Consider the following 27,650-nt stretch of genomic DNA (forward strand, 5'->3'; position numbering starts at 1 on the left):
TAGAAGCTAAAGTAGGGACACCGACATCAGTCCAAGACACTCCTCTGACAAACCCTCATTGGATTCTCTTTGTGGACGGCTCAAGGTACGCCGATGACAAAGGGAAAATTCCATACAGGCATAGCAGTCACTAGTGAGCATGAAGTGCTGTGTGCAAGACGATTGCGCAGAGACCAGTCAGCACAGGAGGCTGAACTTATTGCAGACGTTTTCTCCCAGTCCGAGCACTCTCATTTTATATACTAACCTTTTATGTGGTACAGTGTCAAATGCTTTGGAGAAGTCCAGATATACGACATCCATTGATTCGCCGCTGTCAAGTCTAGAACTTACCTCCTCATAGAAACTGATTACATTAGTCTGACATGACCGATCCCTCATGAAGCCGTGCTGATATGGCGTTATTTGCTTATTTCCCTTGAGATGCTCTAAGATAGCATCTCCTAGAAAACCTTCAAACAGTTTACCCAAAACAGATGGTAAACTTACCGGCCTATAGTTTCCAGGCTCTGTTTTTGGACCCTTTTTGAATATTGGCACCACATTTGCCATGCGCCAATCCTGTGGGACATTCCCTGTCAGTATAGAGTCCGCAAATATTAGAAATAAGGGTCTGGCTATGACATTACTTAATTCCCTTAGGATACGGGGGTGTATGTCATCTGGTCCTGGTGATTTGTCTATTTTAATCTTTTTAAGTTGCTGTTGCACTTCTTCCTGGGTCAGACAGGACACTTTTAATGGGGAATTTATTTTTGCATTCGGCATGTCATCTGACAGTTTATTTTCCTCAGTGAATACAGTGGAGAAAAAAATATATAACAGCTTTGCTTTCTCCTCGTCGCTCTCTGCGACTCCCCCCTCATTACTCTTTAAAGGGCCGACACCTTCAGGATTTAGACTTTTTACCATTTATATAATTGAAGAACATTTTAGGGTTAGTTTTACTCTATTTGGCAATTAATCTCTTGGTCTCTAGTTTGGCCGCTTTTATTTGTTTTTTACATGTTCTATTATTTTCCTTATAGTTTTTCAGTGCTTCCTCGCTTCCCTCCTGTTTTAGTGATTTATATGCTTTCCTTTTGTCATTTATTGCTTTCTTTACAGTTCTATTTATCCACATTGGTTTCTTCTTGTTCCTTAACCCTTTTATTCCCATACGGTATGTACCTCTCACAATTAGATTTTAGGATGTTTTTAAAGATATCCCATTTTGTGACTGTATTTTTATTTTTGAGGACTTTGTCCCGGGTAGTTAGGCCTATGGCCTCTCTTATTTGGCTAAATTTAGCTTTTTTGAAGTTTGGTATTTTTGTTCCTCCCTGTAGAAATGCTCTTTTGAATGATAATTGGAAGGTTATTACTTTCTGGTCACTATTTCCCAGGTGTCCCCCGACCTGCACGTCTGTTGTTCTTTCAGGCCTATTGGTTAATACTAAGTCAAGTATGGCCGTCCCTCAAGTCGGGTCCTGAACCAGTTGGGAGAGGTAATTGTCTTTGGTTATTGCCAAGAACCTGTTTCCTTTATGAGATATACAAGTTTCAGTTTCCCAGTCTATATCTGGGTAGTTGAAGTCCCCCATAATAACCACCTCATTATGATTTGCCGCCTCATCTATCTCGTTTAGTAGTAGATTTTCTGTGGACTCTGGTCGCATGTCATGGAACCATGAACCAGACGTACAACAATAGATAAGTGGAAATAAGAAGGCTTTATTGAAAATCAAGCTGTAAGGCAAAAGTCCAAACGGATGGCTAAACCGAAGCAGGGTCTTGCGAAGCCAGAGATCAGGAACCAGAAGGGTAGTCAGACGAAGCCTGGATCAGGAACCAGCAGGGTAGTCAGACGAAGCCAGGATCAGGAACCAGCAGGGTAGTCAGACGAAGCCAGGATCAGGAACCAGCAGGGTAGTCAGACGAAGCCAGGATCAGGAACCAGAAGCAGCAGCAGTCTTAGAAGCATGTGAACACAGGAGGACCAAGCAAGGAACTGAAGCCACAGACCTCCTATATATATGAGCTAGGCATCCAGCTCCTCCCAGTGGGAAGGAGAAGCCGCAGGGTGGGAGGCTACAAGAAACCCAGAAACCAAGATGGCCGCCAGCACATGTCAAACGAAGGAGAACAGCAAGAAGGTAAGACCATGACAGTACCTCCCCCTCAAGGGCCCCTCCTCCGCGGAGTAAAGAACGGTTTCTGAGGGAAGCGTGCGTGGAAGGCTCGGAGCAAGGCAGGAGCATGGACATCTGCGGAGGGAACCCAGGAACGCTCCTCTGGACCGTAACCACGCCAATGGACCAAAAACTGCACCCGGCCGCGGACCAGGCGTGAGTCCAGGATATTGCTCACCTCATACTCCTCACGATTGCCCACTTGGACCGGACGAGGCCGAGGAACCGAGGAAGTGAAACGATTACACACCAGTGGCTTCAACAGGGAGACATGAAACACGTTGGAGATCCGCATGCCAGGAGGAAGCGCAAGGGCATAGGCTACCGGGTTTACCCTGCGAAGCACTCGGAAGGGACCAACAAAGCGAGGCGCCAGCTTGGGAGTGGGCACTCGAAGGTTGAGGTTGCGGGTGGACAACCATACGCGGTCTCCGACCTGGTAGGAAGGAGCGGGCGCTCGTCTGCGATCAGCCTGGAGTCTCTGGCGCTGCGCAGAGACCTCAAGGGACCTCTGGATCTGTACCCAAGAAGCACGTAGGACGGAAAGGTGATCCTCCACAGCCGGAATATCCTGGGGAGAGAATACCTCCGGTAACACGGCAGGTTGGAACCCATAATTGGCCATGAAGGGAGACGTCCCAGAGGAAGAGTTCACCGCCGTGTTCCTGGCAAACTCAGCCCAAGGCAGGAGGTCAACCCAATTGTCTTGGTGATCGGAGACATAGCAACGAAGGAATTGCTCCAAGGCCTGATTGGATCGTTCTGCGGCCCCATTGGACTGAGGGTGGTAGGCCGAGGAGAAAGAGAGATGAATCCCCAACTGGGAGCAAAAGGCGCGCCAGAACCTGGACACAAACTGACTCCCCCGATCCGACACAATCTCCTTGGGCAAACCGTGCAACCGGAAGACCTCCCTGGCAAAAATCGAGGCCAACTCTTGTGCAGAGGGTAACTTCTTGAGAGGAACACAGTGGCACATTTTGGAAAACCGATCCACAATCATGAGAATGACCGTATGGCCTCGGGATGCAGGGAGGTCCACAATGAAATCCATCCCCAGGTGTGACCATGGACGCTCACCGGTGGCTATGGGTTGCAAAAGGCCCAACGGAAGGTGCCGAGGGGACTTACTCTGGGCACAAACGGAGCATGCCGCTACATATGCGGCGATGTCGGAACGTAGAGAAGGCCACCAGAACAGACGTGAAACAGCCCAGGACAGCTGATTCTTTCCAGGATGCCCCGCAGCCTTGGAGTTATGGTAGGTTCGCAACAACCGAGTGCGCAACTCCTCAGGCACAAAACATCTGCCGTTGGGTCTCCCAGAGGGAGCACCAGATTGAGCCGCCAAAATCTGCTCACCCAGGGGAGAGGTCAGGCTGGTGCGAATGGCGGCCAGGATCTGATTCGGAGGTATGACCGAAGTCGGAATCGACTCCTCCCCGGACAGCTCGGAGTACTGCCGTGATAAGGCATCCGCTCTGATGTTCTTGGAACCGGGTAGGTAGGAGACCACGTAATTAAAACGTGACAAGAACAGAGCCCATCTGGCCTGACGTGGTGTCAATCTCTTGGCCTCAGAGAGGTAGGTCAGATTCTTGTGGTCCGTCAGGATGAGAACCGGAACCACCGAGCCCTCGAGCAAGTGCCTCCATTCTTTAAGGGCCTGCACGATGGCCAATAACTCCCTGTCACCAATCTGATAGTTGCACTCCGCGGAAGACAGTTTCCGGGAGTAAAACCCACAAGGAAGCAGAGGACCCTCTGGTGTTCTACGCTGAGACAGAAGGGCGCCTACTCCCGTCTCAGACGCGTCCACCTCGAGGACAAAAGGCAACCCAGGGTTGGGATGCGACAGAATCGGAGCCGACACAAAGGCGGACTTTAGAGCCTCAAAAGCTCGGATGGCCTCGAGCGGCCAGACCTGGGGATTACTGCCCTTCCTGGTCAGATCCGTGAGAGGCTTGGCTAGCATGGAAAAGTCCCTGATGAACTTCCGATAATAATTGGCGAAGCCCAAAAAGCGCTGCAGGGCACGAAGACCACTGGGCTGGGCCCACTGTAAGACAGCCGAAACCTTCTCAGGATCCTTGGAGAACCCCTCAGCGGAAATGATGTAACCTAAGAAGGTTACCTGGGATCGGTGAAATTCGCATTTCTCAAGCTTACCGAACAGCTTGTTCTCTCGTAACCGTTGCAACACTTGTCTGACATCCAGAATGTGGGCCTCCATGGATTCAGAATATACCAAGATGTCATTCAAATAGACCACCACACACTGCTGCAACAGGTCACGGAAAACATCGTTGATGAATTCCTGGAAGACTGCGGGCGCATTGCACAACCCAAAGGGCATAACCAAGGATTCATAATGACCGGTCCTGGTGTTAAACGCGGTCTTCCACTCATCGCCCGCCTTGATCCTTACCAGGTTATATGCCGCCCTCAGGTCGAGTTTGGTAAAGACCGTGGCCCCTTTGAGGCGATCGAACAGCTCGGAAATCAAGGGTATCGGGTAAGCGTTCTTGATCGTGATGCGATTGAGACCCCTGTAATCGATGCAAGGCCTCAACTCACCGCCCTTCTTTTTCACAAAGAAAAATCCAGCCCCTGCCGGGGACGAGGATTTGCGAATGTGTCCGCGTGAAAGCGCCTCCCTCACGTACTCCTCCATGGCCTCATTCTCCGCTACCGACAGTGGATAGACTTTGCCACGAGGAGGAACGGCACCAGATTGTAACTCTATGGCACAATCGTATGGGCGGTGCGGAGGTAGGGCAACCGCACGCACCTTATCGAATACATCCCGGTACTCCTCGTATTCAGGAGGCAACAGAGAGTCCGAGGAAGTACACAGCAACTTGACAGGCCCATGGATGCAACTAGCCCCACACTGCGGTGACCACGAGAGGATCTCGGCCGATCTCCAATCGAAAGTCGGATTATGCTTCTGGAGCCAGGGGTACCCCAAGACCACCGAGTAGTGTGGAGACGAAATAACCTGGAGACAGACCGACTCTCTGTGAACGGCACCAATGGCCATCCCCACTGGAAGGGTCTCCTGAGTCACGTGTGGCGGCAGAAGGGGTCTGCCGTCTATCGCCTCAAGAGCCAGTGGGGAACCTCGAGGCTGCAGAGGAATGGAATTGGCGGCAGCGAACACACCATCAATGAACAAACCACCAGCACCAGAGTCCACCAACGCCTGGGTCGTCACCGAGCCCCCGACCCAGGAGAGGACAACAGTAATCAGTGGTTTGTCAACACGGGAAACCGGGGACGAGGAGACTCCACCCAAGATCTGCCCCCGACAGGATCTCAGGTGCGAGCGTTTCCCGGACGGTTCGGGCATGCCAACCGAAAATGCCCACCGAGACCACAGTACATGCATCGGCCCTCGCGTCTCCGGAGTACCCTCTCCCCCTCGGACAGGCGAGCAAACCCCAGCTGCATGGGTTCACCCCCAGACAAGTCATCCCCAGGAGGCGTGGGAGGAGAGGGAGGCACGGGTGGGACAGCAAACGTAGGCGCCAATCTGTTAGAAGACCTCCGCAGGCTCTCCTTAAAGGAAGGTCTCTCCCTGAGTCTGGTGTCAATCAAAATCAGGAAAGAAATAAGAGACTCGAGCTCCACTGGTAGGTCCTTAGCTGCAACCTCATCCTTCAAGGCATCCGAGAGACCATGAGAGAAAGCAGCGACCAGAGCCTCATTATTCCAGCCCACCTCTGCTTGCCAGGGTACGAAACTCAATGGCGTATTCAGCTACGGATCGTGAACCCTGTCTGATGGACATAAGGAGCTTCGCAGCAGAGGCAGCACGAGCCGGCACATCGAATACCCTCCGAAGAGAAGCAACAAAACCGGAAAACTCGGCAACCACCGGATTGTTGTTCTCCCATAAAGGGCTGGCCCAGGCCAAGGCCTTGTCCGAGAGCAGCGAGATCAAGAAGCCCACCTTTGATCTCTCAGTAGGAAAGGCATGTGGCAGCAACTCGAAATAAATGCCCACCTGGTTAAGGAAACCTCGGCACTGAGTTGGCTCTCCCCCAAAGCGCTGTGGAAGGGGGGCAGAACCGGTCATACCCCGAAACACCGTAGGCGCAGCAACAGGTGTCGGGGTAGACTCTGGCGCAACAACCGGAGCGGCAGTAGGAGCGGGCCCAGGAGCGACAACCGACCCATCGGCAACGGAAGCTAAATGAGCCGTGCGTTCAAGCAGGGTTTGCAACGCCACAGCGAACCGACCCAACAGGTGATCCTGCTGATCAAGTCTGGCAACCAGCGTAGGTAGCGAGGATGGCCCTGTACCGTCAGAATTCATGGCTTGGTCCTAATGTCATGGAACCATGAACCAGACGTACAACAAGAGATAAGTGGAAATAAGAAGGCTTTATTGAAAATCAAGCTGTAAGGCAAAAGTCCAAACGGATGGCTAAACCGAAGCAGGGTCTTGCGAAGCCAGAGGATCAGGAACCAGAAGGGTAGTCAGACGAAGCCTGGATCAGGAACCAGCAGGGTAGTCAGACGAAGCCAGGATCAGGAACCAGCAGGGTAGTCAGACGAAGCCAGGATCAGGAACCAGCAGGGTAGTCAGACGAAGCCAGGATCAGGAACCAGAAGCAGCAGCAGTCTTAGAAGCATGTGAACACAGGAGGACCAAGCAAGGAACTGAAGCCACAGACCTCCTATATATATGAGCTAGGCATCCAGCTCCTCCCAGTGGGAAGGAGAAGCCGCAGGGTGGGAGGCTACAAGAAACCCAGAAACCAAGATGGCCGCCAGCACATGTCAAACGAAGGAGAACAGCAAGAAGGTAAGACCATGACATCGCACCAGGCGTTTCACACCCCCTACAGACCCCAAAGCAGCGGCAAAGTTGAAAGATTGAACGGGGTGTTGAAGTAAAAAATGTTGAAGATTACCAGGGAGACAGGGCTCAATTGGGTTTAGTGCTTGCCTATAGCACTCATAGTAACATAGTACATAAGGCCGAAAAAAATACATTTGTCCATCCAGTTCGGCCTGTCATCCTGCAAGTTGATCCAGAGGAAGGCAAAAAAAAAACTGAGGTAGAAGACAATAAAAAAAAAGTTAGGCACACACCAAGGCCTCCACACAAACTGACACCATACGAGATCCTATTTGGGACAGGGCCAAAAATGGGACAGTGTTTCCCGCAACAGTTGCAAATGCATTATGAATCTGTTGCCAAATATGTGATAGCTCTGAGTAAACACACATACACAAGTTTTCTCTTCCATTCCAGATCCTAACTACCTAGTAGGAAGCCACACTCTGAAACCTGGAGAGTGGGTGGTGGTCAAAAAGCATATCGAAAGCACCCTCGAACCACGGTACGAGGGACCTTACCAGGTGCTGCTGACCACCCCAACTTCTGTAAAACTCGAGGGGAGACCTAACTGGATCCACGCATCACATTGCAAAATAAGCTAGCTCCAGATATTGAGGGAACCACTGCTGAATCTGCATGATGCCTGTTGCAACAGTTATCGCTCTGCTACTTTTTGTCTACACCTACACGGTCACATATACACAGACTCTTCCAAAGACAGGAGGACAAGTGGCCATCACCCAGCAAAAAGAGAAGGATGTCTACATATTGACCACTTTCTGGTTTAATTCCTCCAGCACTCCAGATTACTGCAGTCTAGTATTGTGCCCAATGCCAGCATGGCAATGTAGCATATACCAAACGGGCAGCCATAGAGCCACATACATCTGTGTCACTGATAACCAGTATTGGGAACAGTGTAACTCGTGGGGAGCAGTTGGGTGGAACACGGGTGACCCATGGGGATACAGACCTCAGAGTGCCCGAGACAAAAAAGACAAAATCCTTGCTTACCCGCATGACACTGTTTAAGAGTGGAAGATGCCACCCAAGTGGACAGACAGGCTCCAACATGCCACTTGCCCTCACAATAGAAAAGCCCAGCCCTAATGACGCAGGGACATACCTTATAGGCACCTGGATGGGGGTAACTGCTGGGGACATGGGCATGTTCCACCTGAAAGACCTATATAATTTCATAAAGATAAGAGAAGGATCTGTCCAAACCCTACACTTCCTCCCTTAGGCAGATGACAAGCGATAGCAGACCCCACCTTTAAAGACACTATGGCCGCCGAGACAGGATTTTCTGACCCCAACCTGTGGTTAGAATGGATGAAATACAATGCTGACACACACAATAAGACGAACTGTTACATATGTGGGGCGGGGGGGCACGCCCACACCTAGGCACAGCGCCCTTGCATCTGCCTCCTGAGACTGAAAGCTGCTTCCTCAGCCTATACACCAACGCTAGCCTGAATGACACTGCCTGTGAAAAGTGGAAGAGAAAATACCCCCTGGAAGTAAAAACCCCCAAACCAGGTGAAGGCATAGCCATATACCCCGGTAACTACACCTGTTACTTCAACCCTGGCAGTCAGAGATTCTTGGGCAATTTCACAGAGTGGTACTGCTCATCCTACAGCAACCAGTCCACTGAAACACAGAATCAGAGGGTATCTTTGGGGGATCTGTGTAAACCCAACGAGTTTAAGGCCAGAGATCAAGTGGCAGCTGGATTTGAATCCCTACTCTCAATGGAGACAATCAACAAGAACGTCGACTGGATAAACTACATATATTATAATCAGCAAAGATTTGTAAACTACACCTGTGATGCCCTAAAAGGAATTGCAGAACAGTTAGAGGCCATGTCTGCTGTGGCCTTTCAGAACAGGATGGCCGCCCTAGATGTGATCCTAGCTGAGACTGGGGGGAGTTTGTAAAATGCACCTACATCCCAGATAATACTGGCCCCAAAGGGAAGGTAACTGAAGCAATAAACAAGCTTACTAACCTCTCAGAGGAATTAAAACGCAACTCAGGGATAACAGACCCATGGGATGAGTACTTTGGATGGTTCAAAAATTAGAAATCCTTCCTCACCCAGATGGGTCTGGTGATAGTCTTGATGCTAGTATTAATGTCAGTAGTGTTATGTTGCATTGTACACTGTAAGAAATAAAAAGATAAGAGTCTCTATTTGAAATACTTGTCCTCTCTAGCGCTGCAAATCCGAAAGACGATGTGGGAAAAGTCCGCTATGTAGATAAATGTGGAGGAGGATTGCGCTGCAGGAAAAGAATCTTCTTGTAAATGTAAGCTCCCTTATGAAAGTCTTAAACCATTGGGATCACAGACCAACTTTACAACCTTCACTGGTATGGAAATCTGTGGTATAGAAAACGCACTATGGTGTAGCGAGTTCAAACATCAAACGCACCATGTGAACAGGATATACTCACAGGATTCCAGATAGGTAAGTGCACGTAGAGATCTAAACGATATTTCCTATAGGGTTCTGTTGGAAGGAAAACACTATAGTGTAGTAAAAAAGGACACGGTGCACGCCTGCAAGACAATTGTACTCACAGAACTTCTCTGGAAAAATGCAAAAAGGATCCTGGCAAAATCTTCACAAGCAGCCGGGCAGATCGAAAGGGAGGAAGTCCAGAGACGTCAGTATAGGATTTTTCAATCAACCGACTGAATACTCCTATGCCTAGATGGTAACGAACCACAGCTTTCAGAACGCTTTCAGTAGAGGAATCACAGATGTAATACGCACCAAGGGGTCAGATGAAAATGTATTTAATATACTTGATAAAACAAAGAATTACAGCTAAAACTGCATGTGAAAGGAGTATTCAGTCGGGTGATTGAAAAATCCTATACTGACGTCTCTGGACTTCCTCCCTTTCGATCTGCCCGGCCGCTTGTGAAGATTTTGCCAGGATCCTTTTTGCATTTTTCCAGAGAAGTTCTGTGAGTACAATTGTCTTGCAGGCGTGCACCGTGTCCTTTTTTACTACTCTATAGTGTTTTCCTTCCAACAGAACCCTATAGGAAATATCGTTTAGATCTCTACGTGCACTTACCTATCTGGAATCCTGTGAGTATATCCTGTTCATATGGTGCCTTTGATGTTTGAACTCGCTACACCATAGTGCGTTTTCTATACCACAGATTTCCATACCAGTGAGCATTGTACACGGTGTCCGAAAAATATGTGAAAAAAAATTGTGACCTCAACTACTGAACAGCCCATCATGCTGCTATATGGTGAAGAAGAAATGGGAACCAAAGAAATCAACACAAGTTCCCCCACCGATTACGATGTTGTACCGAAATAGGGAAAGATGAATCCCAGGGAACCATCATAAGTCCGATTAACCGGGAGTCTACCCAAAAGGGGTAGGTTGTCACCACTGTGGGTGAAGAGGATTGCGAATGGTATACCCAGGGGTTCACTAGGCAGGAAAAGTTCTACAATTAGGAAACCAAGGGGGGACTGTTATGGAATATAATGGACACTTGCTTGTCACTTACAAGATGGTGTCTGTCCGAGAGACAACCCCCAGTATGCAGAGAGACAACCCCCAGTATGCATTCTATGATTGGAACTATTTGCAGCAAAGACTTGACACTGTCAGGAATTCCTCCGAGTCTCTCATACATCTGCCTTACACTTATTTCCTGTTTACATTCCTTCTTGCTAAAAGACCAACCATGTGAGCCCCCTCCTCCCACTAATATGGAGGGTATATAATGTGAAGCCCCTGCAGCCAGCCAGTCGCAGGGGCAACACGTGAGGTGCACAGTGGGCCGATGAGGGGCCAATAACACACAGTTCATCAGGTTACTCACGGTTAGCAGAAGCCTCCCTGGGCCGGCAGCACAGTGTTGAGGTGGACAGCACGAAATCCTCCGGGGCACGCTCTGTGTAGGGAAGCATCAGCCAAGTTGGTGGTTGAGGTGCCCTTGATGTTAGGGGTGCTTAGGGTGCTTGTTGCGGCTGAGTCCCTTGATGGTTTTTGTCGTGACGCCAGTACCGTTAATGGTGGTACAACCATAAGTGGCAATAATGAGGTAGGCAGTGGGGAAATGCAACTCACAACTTTTACTTTGGATGTCCTTGGTTGCAGCAGCACAAATATGCAGTCTCTTGAAGGTGCAGAGTTAATTCTGCAAATCCACAGTTTCTAGGCTTTTCAGGTTTCTAGTTTTGGAGCAGTGGGTCAGCTTAATATCAGTGCAATTTTGGTGAGGTTGCCAGAGGCTATGGTATCCTTCACCTGAATATCTCAAAGGTCCTTTATGCCTGGTTTACGGCCTTTATCCTTTGGATGTATTCAAGTCTGTCCTTTTTCTCTTGTCCCTTGCTGGATTAAAACTGTTCTTCAGGGCTGAAGTGCTGGATCTGCACCTTTTCACTCTCTCAGTATCAGTCTACCTACTGATCTCCACACTGACCTCTCGTCCCACTCTATTCAACTCAACTCCATTCTTAATCTGCTGGTCTGAACTCACTAAACTAGGCCTGAACTAGGTATATATAGGACCTGAACTTTATCCCCATCTAGTGGTGGGATGTATAAATTACACCTAATAGGCCTGTTAACAGGGATTTTGCAGATACATAAATGCAAAGTTATACCATACTGTACAATGCAATTGTTGAGATCAAAAAGTACTTTTAAGCAGTGCCCACACACGTAATGGGATGCTGCACCCCCACCTAATAAATGAGAGTCATGCTTTGACCTTATCTAGTGTCCGTGTTATTTCTCTCGCCGTGCATGCACGTATCTATCTATCTAATTTGGAGCAGTGTATCAACCTACCTGACCAAACCTGGAGTTGCAAACTGGGCCAGGTATGGAGACAGGGGGACATAATACTATATGAAGATCTTAAAAAGAAGTATGGACTGGGTAATATAGGACGGTGGTTCTTTTATCTACTTAAAACAAGCACTGCGAACGTCGCTAGGGAAGGGTACACAAATTGTTACCCTTTCGCAGTCGCTAGTTAATATCTCCAAACTAACAGCAGGGGGGAAACTAGTTTCTCAGATATATCAATGTCTGCTACAACAAAAGACTAAGAAAAGAGCAGCCAATAGCTTAATGCAGAAATGGCAAGATGTTATAAACCCCCAGCGTGAAGAGTTTTGGGAACTGGCCATACAGGAAAGAAGTAGGGTCTCAAAGAACTTTTCCCATAGGATTACCCAATTTAATATATTATACCGTCTTTACTACTCCCCTAAGATTTTATTGAAGTACTACAAACCTAAAGTTTTTAGCTTCTTAAAATGCGGGGAGGTAGGAGTGGATGATGCTCATATACTTTGGACATGTATAAAGATCCAAGAGTTCTGAGGAAAGGTCAGTGATAGAATAGAGCAATACCATTGGCTCAAAGTCCCCAGGCAATTTGAGATACGCATATTGGGGGTGATGGATAAAATGGATACCCCAACACCGAGAAATAGCATCTAAACTACTTTTTCAAGCTAGGAAATGTATTATTGGACATTGGGGAGGTAGTGCTGTTCCCACGGTCAGGGACTGGGAGAAGCTTATTAGAACCTCACTTTCATCTGGCAAATATTAAGAAAAAACTGATTCTGGAGTTTTTTTTTGTTTTTTTTTCGAGAGGGAGCAGACAACGAATAAGGGAGGTGGGTCGGGAATGGTATTTAATGTTATGAAATCAAATGATTGTTAAAACTTATTTTGTATGATGTAAAAAAAAATACCTGACCATTGATCAGAACCAGAACAGCGCAAGATTAAAATCGCCTTAAGGGCACACTAGACACTCTACACACGGAATATATATAGTGCTCGGAGGTTACAGTTACAGGTGATATAGGTACAACAGGGTTAAGCAGAGCAAAAGTCAGTTACCAGGTAGATGAAAGTTCCTTGGGGTTATGAGGTGGAATAGTCCTTGGCTGCAGTCACGTGGGGGCGGTGATGTCACCGTTTTCCAGGTATTTCCAAACACATTGCACGATGTGACCGCCTTTCAGAGAAAAGACACACCCGCTCGCTGGCACAAGCCTTTTAACCTGTAGCCGGTCCCTCCCCTCCCGGCCTTTGGGAGGGGTCCAACCCCCTCTGCTGGACTGGCTGCAAATGACCCACAAAACCCTTTAGGGTTCATAGATCCAGGCCAGAAGGTCACAGGGAGATGGTTCTGGGACCAACGGATGCGTCTGGGTTCCAGGCTACAAGTAGAGTCCAAGCATGGTACCGTTATTGGGTTTCTGTTCCCTGGCATCTTAGCATCAAGCCAGGACCACGTGGAGGTTTGGCTTTGCGCCAGGATCGCAAAAAGATGACCGAATTATGCCTGGGATGGACGGCCGATTCATAATTCCTTATGAAATGTTGGTGCCAACATGTCTGCTAGATTCGATTGAACTGGGAAATGGTTTAGACCCCCTGCAGGGAGGTTTTGCTGCAGGATCCGTGCTGTGTGAATGGAGGTGTGAAATGTAGCCAAATGTGGCCTGCTAGGAGTTTCTGGCTGCGGCTTTGAATCAGGGCCCTCCTGTGGAGTTCACTACCTCTGCTATCTTTCAGCAAATGGTGGGTGTGAGGACATGGCTGACAGTAAATATTAATCCATATTTCTGACATCTTCTATATACCCGTTTCCACCAAATACTGATTGAGGGGTGCGATATACCTGCTTCTACAAAATACTGGTTAAGGGGTTCTATATACCCGTTTCTACAAAATACTGATTGAGGAGTGCGATATACCGGCGGGAAGGTACATAACTTTTACTGCCCACTGGGTGACCCTTCTGAAGGCCATGAAGCATGTTACCCGTGGCACCCGTGTGGATTTGGTGTTACTGCCACAGATTTCATGCAAGCCTGCCTCCTCTTCTCTTCCTCCTACTCCATCCTCAGTCTCTTCCGCTGCACCCGCCCAGCTCTCCAGAACCTATTCGACGTGCCAGGTGAGACGTTGCCATGCTGTGCTGCGGCTGTTGTGCCTGGAAGCCAAGAGCCACACCGGTCCTGCACTGCTTTCAGCTCTGCAGTCACAGGCCGATCAGTGGCTAACCGCGCTCAATTTGACAGTTGGTAAAGTGGTGCGACAATGGTGCCAATCTGCTGAGCGCGCTGAAACGGGGCAAAATTACACATGTGCAGTGAATGGCACACTTCCTGAACTTAGTCGTGCAGCGATTTGTTGCCAAATACCCCGGGTCCAGGACGTCTTGCGGCAGACCAGGAAAATCTCTGGCCATTTTAGAAGATCTTACTCGGCCATGGCTCGCCTTGCTGATGTTCAGCGGTGACACCACCTGCCCGTCAGACGTCTGATTTGTAACAGCCTGACACACTCGAACTCCACCTTGTATATGCTTGATAGGCTGCTCCAGCAGCAACGTGCCGTTAACGACTACCTGTACGAACTCTGCAGCAGGACAGGTTCTGGGGAGCTTGGTTTCTTTTTACTGCGCCAGTGGCTTCTCATGCGCGACAAATGCAGACTTCTGTGGCATTTAATGAGATCATCAAACTGGTCTGTTGCAGCCAGGGCATCATCAGTGACATCGTACCTTACGCCTTGTTGCTGGAGCGTGCATTGCGTTGTGTCATTGATAAAGCCGTCGAGGAGCAGAAGCAGGAAGATGAAGGAGCCGCAATGCTGAACAAATTCCCAGGGGGGGCTGCTCCATCTGAGACAAGTCAGCAGGAGTCTGAAGAGGAGACAGAGGAGGATGGTGGCTGGGTGAGGAGGAGGAGCAAGAAGAGCAGGCTTTGAGGGGGAAATTTAACTTTTCGGGGATCCCTGGTGTTGTCCATGGCTAGGGGGGGAAGGAGACAGAGGACGACATTCTCCTGGCCGATGAGTAGGAGCCAGGGCGCTCCACCGCTTCCAATTTAGTGCAAATGGGGGCCTTCATGCTCCAGTGTTTAAAGAGGGACCCCCGTATAAAAGGCATAAAGGGCAAGGACCAGTACTGGATGGCAATGTACTTAGACCCCCGGTTCAAAAATAAAATGGCAGACATGTTACCAGCATTACAGAGGGCTGTCAGAATGCAGCATTTCCAGGCGAATTTCCATCCACAGCTAAACAGGTGCGTGTACCAATGCTATCGCACCTGCAAGAAGAGGGCGGTTTGAAGATGTGTTGGACACTTCCGATATGAGATCCTTCTTGCAATCAACCCATCGAGAGCCGCCCTCCGGATCCAGTCTCAGGGAACGCCTAGATGGACAGGTGTCCAACTACATCATCAGGTAACGGGCGATGTGGACGCTCTGAGAAGCGAGGAACCCCTGGACTACTCGGTGTGAAGGCTTGACCTGTAGCCAGAGCTGGCACAATTTACATAGTTACATAGTTAATACGGTTGAAAAAAGACATACGTCCATCAAATTCAACCAATGGATAGTTGAGGATGCGAATCCCAGAATTTGCCATGGAACTCTTGGCTTGCCCCTAGTCTAGTGTCATGTCCGAAAGGACGTTCAGTGCAGCAGGGGGGGGATCGTGACTGATAAGCGCACTCGTCTACTTCACTTTCCTAAAAATGAATGAGGCATAGATCTCGGAGGAATTCAACACCTGTGACAACCATGTGTAATTGAATTTCCTCATGCCAGCCCACACATATCCGCCACAACCCAGAACAAAGAATGGTCCTTGTCTTATGTATATACAGCGGCATAAAAGGCCTGTTCTGTCAGGTGAATGCCAAATTTTTGGGGCCTGTACCCCAGTGGCCTCCAAAATATTTTTTATCCAGTGACCACCTAATGTACCTCTAGACACATAATCACAAGTTTTTTTTTCTGTCCGGTGAATGTTTGGGGCCTGTACTGCACTGGCCTGCAGTAAAATTGTTATTCAGTGACCACCTAATTTACCTCCAGCCACATAATCACGTTCTTTTCTGTCAGGTGAATGCCTAATGTTTGGGGCCTGTACTCCACTGCCTACAGCAAAATTGTTATTCAGTGACCGCCTAATGTACCTCCAGCCACATAATCACTTGTTCTTTTCTGTCAGGTGAATGCCTAATGTTTGGGGCCTGTACTGGCCTACAGTAAAATTGTTATCCAATGACCGACTAATTATAAGGCTGTGACCAGCCTGCATTTGTGGGAGGGGCGTCTGGCATATATTCGCCTCCCCTTCGCTCAGCCAGGCGCCCGAGCCTCACGCAGTACTGCGGCATCGCCTTCCTCCTCCGGTCAGTATTGTCACTTCCGGGTTACCGTGGTCACGTGCCGCCGACGTCAGCCTCGCCACACGCCAGCCAGGTAATCGGGGCGCAGCTCGCCCCGCTCCAACTGTATATCGCGTCCGGCCGGGTCTGGGTCCGGTGGTGCGGGGTTGAGATGCCGCTCTCCCCCAGTATGTTCCGCCCACGCAATTACAGGCGGCTGGGCTGGGGGAGCGGTGTCCTAGCCTCGTGCCCTTCAGGTCACATGCCGCTCAGGACATGTGTCAGGAGGGGTTTACAAGCTCAGTTAGTGGCAGAGCCAGTGTGAGGCAATTTTGAGACTGGTAATTAAGTCTAAACTGTCCTTCCAGCGCAGGAGGTGTCGGCAAATTCTGGCTTTATGTTGCAGGGGTACTCCCGTTTTCTGGGGGGGTCGCAGCTTCATTTGGGCTCCCCAACCCCTCCAGCGGGTTACCGGCGGGTTAAAACACCGTGCATGTGCCCGTTCAGAGCTCAGGGCAGCGTTACATAGGCTGGTTAAAAAAAAAAAAAAAAAAAAAAAAAGAGAAATGCGTATGGTATGGATATGTGCGTACATGTTTGTGTATGTATGCACGTATACATATATCTATGTGTATATATGTATGTGTATATGTATGTATTCATTCATATATAGCAGAATTAAGCATCATAGTACCAGAATTTGCGGTCCAGGTGGGGGAGCTTTTACTTTCCTGTTTTAAGTCAGCGGGTTTTCGTTTCGTGTCCCTGGATCGCCCAGGTTGTCAGCGTCCCTGGATCGCCCAGGTTGTCAGCGTCCCTGGATCGCCCAGGTTGTCAGCGTCCCTGGATCGCCCAGGTTGTCAGCGTCCCTGGATCGCCCAGGTGGTCAGCGTCCCTGGATCGCCCAGGTGGTCAGCGTCCCTGGATCGCCCAGGTGGTCAGCGTCCCTGGATCGCCCAGGTGGTCAGCGTCCCTGGATCGCCCAGGTGGTCAATGTCCCTGGATCGCCCAGGTTGTCAGTGTCCCTGGATCGCCCAGGTTGTCAGCGTCCCTGGATCGCCCAGGTTGTCAGTGTTCCTGGATCGCCCAGGTTTTGTCCCCTTTATCCTAGGGTTTTACATCTATTCTGATGTCGGTTGTTCCTTCTTTTAGATTGGGCAGTTGTTATTTTCATTCCTCCTCTCCTTCGTGTCATCTAGGAATTTCGAGGCACTTCCAGGTAAGTCGGCTTAGAGACGGTCACTGAGGCAGGGTTAACTGTCAGTTTGATACTCAAGTCCGTTCTTTTTATTAGTTCCTCTCAAACGATTGGGGGTTTGTTTTTGGAAATCGTCTTTTCAGATCTGTTCGCATTTCGTCAGGTAGGTGCTTCCGCTGATCACTTTCACGCTTCAGTCTTTCACTTTCTTCCGGCCGCTATCTCCGATTCCGTTTGTGCTTCTTGTTTCCGACAGATACAAATTCCCCCTTTTTTCCCAGGTCATCATGTCTCACATATCCGATATGGAGGACAACCTCTCCATGCCAGGATCATCCGTTTCGGGGCATCATAGCAACACTTCATTAAGGAGTTGGACCGTGCCAAGGTTGCTTGCCGAACTCAACCGCAGGGGAATTCGGCATCCCGCGACTGCCCGCAAGGCCGAATTATACCGGCTCCTGATGACCACTCCGGGTCCGACAGCTGAGCGATCCAACAACGACTCCGTCCGGCTGGCACTAGCCCAGATCCAGTCATCCATCGCCGGACTCGTCAGCTCAGTCACGGACATCCAGAATAGGGTCGCGGTTTTAGAAACCAGGCCAGCAGCCTCGCCGCAATATCCTGGGTCGGCAGTCATTTCTGCCATCCCTCCGGACGTTGCAGGTAGGCCTTCTACCACCCCCCAGATTGCTCCTTCCCATTTCGTTCCGGAGCACATCAAGAAGGATATCCTGGCAGGCAAGGATGTTAATTTGGCATCCATTTTGATTGCCTCCCAGGATATTTCCGAAAACCGGGTGATCAATTGCGGAGAGGTTTCCGTGGTGTTGAAGGCCAAGGATGCTCGGCTAAACAGGAAGTTGTCGGTTTCTGAGTTCGTCCTGGCCTTCAGCCTCTACAGGGACGTACTGTGCTCCGCTCACCCCAATCGCAGGGAAGAATTAGACACCTACTTGTATCGGATTACGGATTTGGGGCACAAGTACGGCGGCTCGGCATTTTACGACCATCACCGTTCGTTTTCTGCCAAAGCCGCCGCGGCCCTGAATCAATTTCAGTTCATGTCCAACTGGGCAGACTTGGACATGGAGTTATTTTGCCGGCACTTCGCAGGTCTGAAGGCTCCCCTGTGTGCCATCTGCCAATTCATCTTTCATTCCACGGAATGGTGCCCTAATCCGGTGCAAGATCCTCGGTCAGCACCCACTCCAGGTCCCTCCGGATCCTCCAGGTCTTCCTCGTCATTGGATAAACTGGGTAGGCCTATTGTGTACCTCGGCAGTAGCCAGGTGTGCAATAACTTTAATGCCAAGGGCTGTGCGTTCAACGCGTGCCGAGCACTGCACATCTGCTCCCTTTGTTTTCGGGCTCACCCTCGTCCTTCTTGTCCCAGGAAGTCAGCCAGGGACTCCTGACTAGCCGACCTCAATTTGGAATTGCTGGCTGCACTCCTGCAAGGCCACCCAGATCGTTCCTTTGTCACCTTCTTATTGGACGGGTGCAGAGAGGGGTTTCACACCGGCATTATCACGCGCCCCCAGGGCTGCTGGATGGGCCCCAATCTACTATCCGCCTCCGGTGACCCTGAGGCGGTGACCACCCTCATTCAGGCAGAGGTTGACAAAGGGTTAGTCATCGGTCCTTTCCTTAAGATCCCGTTCCAGTCATGGCGCATCAACCCTATCGGCCTGGTCACAAAGTTATCCTCAAATAAAAAACGTCTCAATTATGATCTGTCCGCGCCTCATATGTCCTCCATTCCCAGTCTTAATTCACTTATTCCTTCTGAGGAATATTCCATGCAGTACTCCTCAGTTGACGAGGCCATCCAGTACATTCTTCAAGCAGGTGTTGGGGCTTGGTTGGCCAAGGTAGACATTGCCGATGCTTTCAAGCTGCTTCCAATACACCCGCAGCTTTGGAAGTACTACGGCATCCAGTGGGCAGATAAATTTTACTTTGCCAACCGGCTTACTTTTGGCTCTAAGAGCAGCCCCTGGCTTTTTGAACAACTTGCTAAGGCCCTGCACTGGATTCTCAACCATCACGGTGGCTTATCCATGGTCGTTCACTACTTGGACGACTTTCTCCTCATTGAAAGGCCCAGCCAGGTCCCTTCCATTCCCCAGTCACTTCTGGATATTTTTTCTCGACTCCAGGTCCCCGTGGCCACAGCCAAGACTGAGGGTCCGGCCACCACAGTCACCTTCCTGGGCATCATCCTAGATACCGTTAAAATGGATGCTAGCCTCACCAGCGAGAAGTTGCTCAGGATTCGCTCAGCCATCTCCCGGGCAGTTCAGTGTCACTCTCTGACCAGGGCGGAGCTCCAATCCTTGCTGGGGATGCTCAATTTCGCCTCCAGAATTATGCCCCAAGGCAGGACCTTCCTTTCCAGGTTGCTATGTCTCCTGCCCTCCGCCCCGAAGCAAGATTCTGTCATCCATTTGGACAGCCAGGCCATTGCAGATCTTGACATGTGGAGCGGTTTTCTCTCTGACTGGAATGGCATTTCTTTGTTCGTTCCGCAGTGGGATTCCTCTTCCCCCATGGTTTTTTCTGACGCCGCTGGTTCCTTCGGGTTCGCTGCCATCTTCAGGTCTCATTGGCTGGCTGCCGGATGGCCGTCAGAACTAGCCTCAGACTCCGCAGCCCTAAAATCCTCCCCCCTTTTGGAACTTTACCCTGTTGTGGCGGCTGCTCAGGTCTGGGGTCACCACTGGTCCAACACTTCGGTGACGTTCATTACAGATAGTCAGACCTTGGTAGACATTGTCAACAAGGGCAGGGCCCAGTCCCCCAGGATCATGGCGTTGTTGCGCAAGCTAGTGTGGTTATCCCTCCATCACAATTTTCACATGCGCTGCGTGCACATCCCAGGCGAACAGAATAGGGCTGCGGACGCGCTTTCCCGTGCTAATTTTGCGGTTTTCTTCCAGGAAATGCCCGACGCGGATCGCTCAGGCACGCTGGTGCCCCAATTCAGCACCCTCGTTCTGGTTTAGACTCACTCTTAGAGGAGGCCAAGGGTCTGGTCACCAAATCGCTGTCACACAACACGGCGAGAAATTATCGGGCTGGCCTAAGAGCGTTTGATAAATTCTCTCAGAGTCATCCGAGGGGTCAACACTCCGAAATCTCCCACATCATGGCTTTCCTGGCCTATTGTCACTCGCATCTCTCTCTATCGCATGGTACCATCAGACTTTATTTAGCCGGACTTCAACATCATGCCATGCTGGCCACTCCTCATCACAGGTCCTTTTTTTCCGTCCAAGCTATTAAAGCCACCCTTCGGGGCATTCAAAAGGAGGGGAAGGGGTCCGTGAGCCATAGGCAACCAGTGTCCAGCAAATTATTCAGGGATCTCTCCTCGACATTGGATGGTAATCCTTTTGGGCCCTCCATTAGCCTGATTCTGAAAGCGGCCATGTTTCTCACTTTTTATGGGTTCCTTCGGCCCGGAGAGGTTTTGGCCGGTCCAAATCGTACTAATCATCCTCTGAAGCAACATTTGTCATGGGGCCAGGGCCATTACACACTCTCCCTACCCTCCACCAAAACCAATCAGACGGGTCCCCCCACTCAAGTCAAGTTCTACCCAACTTTGAACAAATGGTGCCCCGTTCAAGTGCTGCATCAACTGACGGCACTCACCCGAGGTTCATTGCCCGACAGCCCACTCTTGCCGCATGCAGGCAAGCCACTCAGCACCTCTCAATTTATCTCCTACATCCGCGCCCTCGCCCAGGGACTAGGCCATGACCCCAAGGTAATTTCAGGACACTCCTTTCGCATAGGGGCGGCCTCTGCCGCTTCTCGACATCGGGTGCCGGCACACGTCATCCGGTCCATGGGGCGGTGGCGGTCCTCCTGCTTTACCCGGTATATACCCGATCCTCAAGTCGAGATATCTCACGCCTTTCAATCACTGGCTTTGTAATTTGTAAATAAAAGTGTTGTACCTACCTGTTGTTTTTTGCCCCCTTTTTCTCACTGGTGTGCCCGCGTCCGTGGCTTCCGGCACAATTCAGCCACTATGTTCAGGGCAGGTCTCTCTGCGTACGCCGACGTTGTCCTAGCCCTGACCACAAATATACTGTACCTCCAGCCACATAATCACTTTTTTGTCCAGTGAATGCCTAATGTTTTGGGCCTGTACTCCACTGGCCGTCATATATTACTCCAGCCACATAGTCACTTGTTCTTTTCTGTCAGATGAGAGCATAATTTTTGGGGCCCGTACTCCCGTGGCCTCAAATAAAATTTCTCTAGGCTCCAGCAGGGCACATTTTTGAGAGTTTCCCTTTAAGATGCATAAAAATGGCCCTGGATTAAAATACATATTTTTTGTGGGAATTTTTGCTATTGATCCCCATCTGGTATGTCACTGTCCATGTTGTGGGACTATTTGTGCACTTCTAGTAAATATTTGGTGGCTGCAAATATGACCTGAAGATTTTTCAGGTTCGCCTGCCATTAAAGTGAATGTTCACGAAATGTTCATGAAACATCCCGGCCGATGTTAGTTTATCACTAGTCAACACAGTGGCCCAGTCACAGAGTGGAAAGGTGGCAACAGCATGAGGAGTCAACATAGTGGCTCAGTCACAGAGTGTGGAGGGTGGCAACAACATGAGGAGTCAACGTAGTGGCCCAGTCACAGAGTGGAGAGGCAGACAACAGCATGTGGAGTCAACATAGTGGCCCAGTGACAGAGTGGGGAGGGCGGCAAGAGCTTGAGGAGTCAAGATAGTGGCCCCTTCACATTGTAGTAAGATGGTGTCACGAGGGTATCGAGAACCACGCCTGACTCCGTTATACCCAGGGTCAGGAAGTCGCAGCGGTTGGCTGCACGCTCTATTTAAGATAGGGCTGTTTTCCTTATGGTAGCTTTCTGGGTTTGCTTTGCAAACCCTTTTTGGCTCACTCAGGGATCCATAGCTCCTTCTCCTCAGCTGTTCCTTGTCCAGCACTCCCAAACCTCCTTATACTCCTCTCTCACACTTCTCTGGTTGCCAGAGATAGAGCTTCCTGCCTGGACATCTATACTGACCCACTGGAGCTGTGCTGCTGCGTTCTCTGGTTGTTGTTCCAGAACGCTACCCTCCCGATCCCTGTTGGACCTTTGTGGACTGCTGTGGTCGCCCACCTGGGTGTATGTGTTTGTCTGTATTTGTCTGTCCTCTCCCTGGTGTTTCCCTCTTAGTGCAGTGGTGCGGACTAGCGATCCCACCGGCCCGTTCACTACCTAGGGCTCATTTTAGGGAAAGCCAGGGTTTAGGCACGTGATCGCCGCACGGGTGAGGAACCCGTCTAGGGACGTCAGGGCAGTCAGGTGCCAGCCGCAAGGTGAGTTAGGGGTCACCACCTTTCGCCGTAGGCGTGGGGTTTGTTTTTTTTGTGGGGAGAGGGGTCATTTCATTAATGTCTGTCCTTCTTTCCTCAGAAACAAAAGACCGTCGGAAAAACTACTAACCCCAGGCTGTGCGGAGGATGTCAGCCGGGGGGTATACGTTTCCTCCATACGAACATCGCAATTTGTGTTGCCAGCGGTTATTATTTTTGGTGATAAGACGGAGACTATTTCTTTCTTTCTAGACAGTGGAGCAGGGGTAAATTTGATAGATGCCCATTTTGCCCGCACTTTGGGTTTGTCTCTCTGTACGTTACAGAGACCCATTCCCATATTCGCTATTGATTCTGCTCCTCTGTCTCAGAGAAACCTCACCCACATTGTTCATAATTTACACCTTCGGGTAGGGGACCACCATAACGAGTGTCTTTCATGTTATGTTCTGGAGGGGCTTCCCACTCCGGTGGTGCTGGGCCTTCCCTGGTTGGTAGCGCACAATCCAGTGGTGGATTGGCAGGCCAGGGAGATATTGGAGTGGAGTGAGCATTGCAGAGAAAATTGCTTAAATAGCAATTGCTTAGTCGCCTCCATAACTACCCTACCTACATTTATTTCGGATTTTTTTTCTGAAAAGGGTTGTCAGAAGTTACCACCTCATCGTCCTTATGATTGCCCGGTTAACCTTATTCCCGGCGCAAAATTACCCAAGACCAGGTTATATAATCTTTCAGGTCTGGAGAGACAAGCCATGAAAGATTATATCTCCGAGAGCTTGGCTAAGGGGCACATCAGACCCTCTTCTTCACCCGTGGCTGCAGGGTTTTTCTTCGTTAAAAAGAAAGATGGGGGCCTGCGTCCTTGCTTAGATTTTCGCGAATTAAATCGGATAACCATCCGAGACCCATACCCTCTTCCTCTCATTCCTGACCTGTTTAACCAGATTGCGGGTGCTAGGTGGTTCTCCAAACTTGATCTTAGGGGGGTCTACAATCTGATTCATATCAAGGAGGGGAATGAGTGGAAGACAGCGCTTAACACCCCTGAGGGGCATTATGAAAATCTAGTTATGCCTTTCGGTCCTGACCAATGCCCCTGCTGTCTTCCAACATTTCGTTAATGACATTTTTAGTCATCTAATCGGCAGGTTTGTGGTAATATACCTAGATGATATCTTAATTTATTCGTCTGATCTGAAAACACATGAGGTGCATGTCAGACAAGTACTGCAGGTCCTACGGACGAATAAATTATATGCTAAAATTGAAAAATGTGTCTTCGCCGTTCAGGAAATACAATTCCTGGGTTATTTTTTATCTGCGTCAGGTTTCCGTATGGATCCTAGGAAGGTCCAGGCAATTTTAGATTGGGATCTTCCTGAGAACCTCAAAGCACTACAACGGTTCTTGGGCTTCGCGAATTTCTATAGGAAATTCATTAAAGATTATTCACTTATTGTAAAACCGCTTACTGACATGACTAGGAAGGGGACTGATTTTTCTAAATGGTCTGACGCCGCTAAAGTTGCTTTTTCCTCTCTAAAAGAGAGGTTTACCTCAGCACCTGTACTAGTCCAACCTGATGTCTCCCAGCCTTTTATTGTTGAAGTCGATGCGTCAGAGGTGGGAGTGGGGGCTGTGCTGTCTCAGGGTCCGTCTCCTGGCAAATGGCGTCCTTGTGCTTTCTTTTCTAAAAAAACTATCTGCAGCAGAAAAGAACTACGATATTGGCAATAGGGAACTGTTAGCTATTAAACTTGCGTTTGAGGAGTGGCGTCACTTCTTAGAGGGGGCAGTCCACCCCGTCACTGTGATTACGGACCACAAAAACCTTCTGTACCTCGAATCAGCTAAGTGTCTCACCCCTAGACAGGCTAGGTGGTCGCTATTTTTTACCAGGTTTAACTTTGTAATTACCCATCGTCCTGGGGCAAAAAACACCAAGGCTGATGCACTCTCTCGTAGTTTCCCTGGAGGGGGTAATGCGAGTGATCCGGTGCCCATTCTACAAAGAGGAGTGGTTGTCTCTGCTGTACACTCTGCTCTGGAGGGGAAGGTGCTAGAGGCCCAGGGGGACGCCCCGGTCTCTTGCCCAGCAGAGAAATTGTTTGTACCGCTGAACCTACGTTTCGAATTATTAAAGGAACATCATAATTCGGCACTTGCTGGGCACCCGGGTAGTAAAGCAACCTTGGAGCTATTGTCTCGTCGTTTTTGGTGGCCAAGGTTGCGTCAGGATGTATTGGATTTTGTGTCTTCTTGTTCTACCTGTGCGCGCGCAAATGTTTCACGTACACGTCCTGCAGGGTCTCTATTACCACTCGTCATTCCCAATAGACCGTGGACACATCTGTCAATGGATTTTATCACTGACTTACCTTTGTCTGCGGGTAAAACTGTTATTTTGGTGGTAGTGGACAGGTTTAGCAAAATGGTACACTTCATTGCGTTACCCGCACTACCTAATGCTAAGACTCTTGCTCAGGTATTCATCAGTGAAATCGTGAAGCTTCACGGGGTCCCCTCCGATGTTGTTTCGGATCGGGGTACCCAGTTTATTTCTAAATTTTGGAAAGCTTTTTGTTCCCGTTTGGGGGTACACTTGTCCTTTTCCTCAGCTTTCCATCCTCAGTCGAATGGACAGACTGAGCGTACCAACCAAAACCTGGAGACATATCTAAGATGTTTTGTGTCTGAAAACCAAGAGTTGTGGTCATCATATTTACCGTTAGCCGAGTTTGCCATAAATAATCGTCGTCAGGAATCCACTGGCAAGTCACCATTTCTTGGTGCATATGGTTTTCATCCCCAATTCTGTACTTTCAAAGAGGGGGGGTCTTCTGGGGTTCCCGAAGAGGAACGTTTTTCGTCATCTCTTTCATCGGTATGGCAGAAGGTGCAAGCTAACTTGAAAAATATGGGAGGTAAATACAAATGCATGGCTGATAAGAGACGGTCGCCAGGTCCGGACCTAGGAGTGAATGACTATGTGGTTGTCTACTAGGAATATTAAATTAAAGGTTCCCTCTTGGAAACTGGGTCCTAGGTTTATTGGCCCTTACAAGATTGTAGCCATCATCAACCCCGTGGCTTTTCGCCTGGAGTTACCTCAGACTTTTAAAATTCATAATGTTTTTCATAAGTCGTTACTCAAAAAATATGTTCCACCTCTAGAACCATCACCGCTGCCACCCCCTCCTGTTGTCGTGGATGGTAATCTAGAGTTTCAGATATCCAAAATTGTTAATTCTCGTCGGGTCCGCCGCTCTCTTCAATATCTGGTGCATTGGAGAGGTTACGGTCCCGAGGAAAGAATGTGGGTTCCTGCGTCTGAGGTAAACGCCGACAGGTTAGTTCGGGTTTTTCATGCCTCTCATCCTGAGAGACCTGGTCCTGAGTGTCCGGAGGCCCCTCGTAGAGAGGGGGGTACTGTCACGAGGGTATCGAGAACCACGCCTGACTCCGTTATACCCGGGGTCAGGAAGTCCTAGCGGTTGGCTGCACGCTCTATTTAAGATAGGGCTGTTTTCCTTATGGTAGCTTTCTGGGTTTGCTTTGCAAACCCTTTTGGCTCACTCAGGGATCCGTAGCTCCTTCTCCTCAGCTGTTCCTTGTCCAGCACTCCCAAACCTCCTTATATTCCTCTCTCACACTTCTCTGGTTTCCAGAGATAGAGCTTCCTGCCTGGACATCTATTCTGACCCACTGGAGCTGTGTTGCTGCGTTCTCTGATTGTTGATTCAGAACGCTACCCTCCGGATCCCTGTTGGACCTTTGTGGACTGCTGTTGTCGTCCACCTGGGTGTATGTGTTTGTCTGTATTTGTCTGTCCTCTCCCTGGTGTTTCCCTCTTAGTGTCAGTGGTGCGGACTAGCGATCCCACCGGCCCGTTCACTATCTAGGGCTCATTTCAGGGAAAGCCAGGGTTTAGGCACGTGATCGCCGCACGGGTGAGGAACCCGTCTAGGGACGTCAGGGCAGTCAGGTGCCAGCCGCAAGGTGAGTTAGGGGTCACCACCTTTCCCTCTCCGTTGGGCAGGGCTTTCCCTGTTTTCCTCCCTGTGCGTGACGTCGGTCATTACAGATGGCAACAGCATGAGGAGTCAACATAGTGGCCCTGTCACATAGTGGTTAGCTTGAGAACAGCATGATGAGTCAACACAGTGACCCAGTCACAGTGTGGTGAGAGTGGCAACAGCATGAGGAGTCAACATAGTGGTCCAGTGACAGTGGTGAGGTGGCAACAGCATGAGAGGTCAACATAGTGGCCTAGTCAGAGTGGTGAGGGTCCAACAGCATGAGGAGTCAACATATTGGCTTGTCACAGAGGAGTGAGGTGGCAACCTCACAAGGAGTCAGCATAGTGGCCCAATCACATAGTGGGGAGGGTGGAAAACTAATAAGAAGTCAAAATAGTGGCCCCATCACAGATTGGGGAGGGTGGAAACAGCATGAGTAGTCATCACTGTGGCCCAGTCACAGAGCAGTGAGGTGGCAACAGCACAAGGAGTCAACATAGTGGCCCAGCGACACAGTGGTGAGAGTGGCAACAGCATGAGGAGTCATCATAGCGGCCCCATCACATAGTGGTAAGGGTGGCAACAGCATGAGGAGTCATTATAGTGGCCCAGTCACAGAGTGGTGAGCTTGACAACTGCATGAGGAGTCAACATAGTGGTAAGGGTGGCAATAGCATGAGGAGTCAAGATAGTGGTCCAGTCACATAGTGCTGAAGTAGAAACAGCATGAGGAGTCAACATAGTGGCCCAGTCACAGAGTGGTGAGCTTGACAACTGCATGAGGAGTCAAAACAGTGGCTCAGTCACAGAGTGGTGAGGTGGCAACAGCACAAGGAGTC

This window comes from Bufo gargarizans, chromosome 8 (assembly GCF_014858855.1).
Source record: "Bufo gargarizans isolate SCDJY-AF-19 chromosome 8, ASM1485885v1, whole genome shotgun sequence".
In the NCBI taxonomy this organism is placed as follows: domain Eukaryota; kingdom Metazoa; phylum Chordata; class Amphibia; order Anura; family Bufonidae; genus Bufo; species Bufo gargarizans.